Below are 554 nucleotides of genomic sequence, written 5' to 3'. Positions count from 1 at the left end.
CGTCCTGGGACTATGTGATTCATACACAGACAGACATACAGACACACACATACACACACGCACATACACATGTTAATTCGGAAGAAGTATCATAAAATAACAATGAATTCTATACATGCACACAAATTTAGGTCAATGTGATTATAAATGTCTGTGATAGTGTTTTGGTGTGCGCGCGAGTGTGCTAGTGTCTGCGTGTGTGATTATGTGTGCATGTGTGTATGTGTATGTGTGTGTGTGCGTGTACCATACGCGTGCGTGACTGATTGATTGATTAATATTTGAAGGCAATAAGACACTCCCTATATATCGTTTCTTATGAATAAAAGATCAGCTAAGCCCATCCTTTTCTTAGGTCGATAGAAAATCACTTAGTACTTTGGATGGATTTTTAAATAGTTACCTATGAAAGGGAAGACAATAGTGTTGAATTTTGAGTTTGATCATCGTTGTATTAATCTTCCCGTTTGCATTTAGGGACGCGGAACTCACAATCACACAATACATGTTCACATACATATACCCACGCATACATGCATATTCATATTTGTGGT

The sequence above is a fragment of the Octopus bimaculoides genome, chromosome 4 (assembly GCF_001194135.2).
Source record: "Octopus bimaculoides isolate UCB-OBI-ISO-001 chromosome 4, ASM119413v2, whole genome shotgun sequence".
NCBI lineage: Eukaryota > Metazoa > Mollusca > Cephalopoda > Octopoda > Octopodidae > Octopus > Octopus bimaculoides.
Note: the sequence above shows the minus strand (reverse complement) of the source record.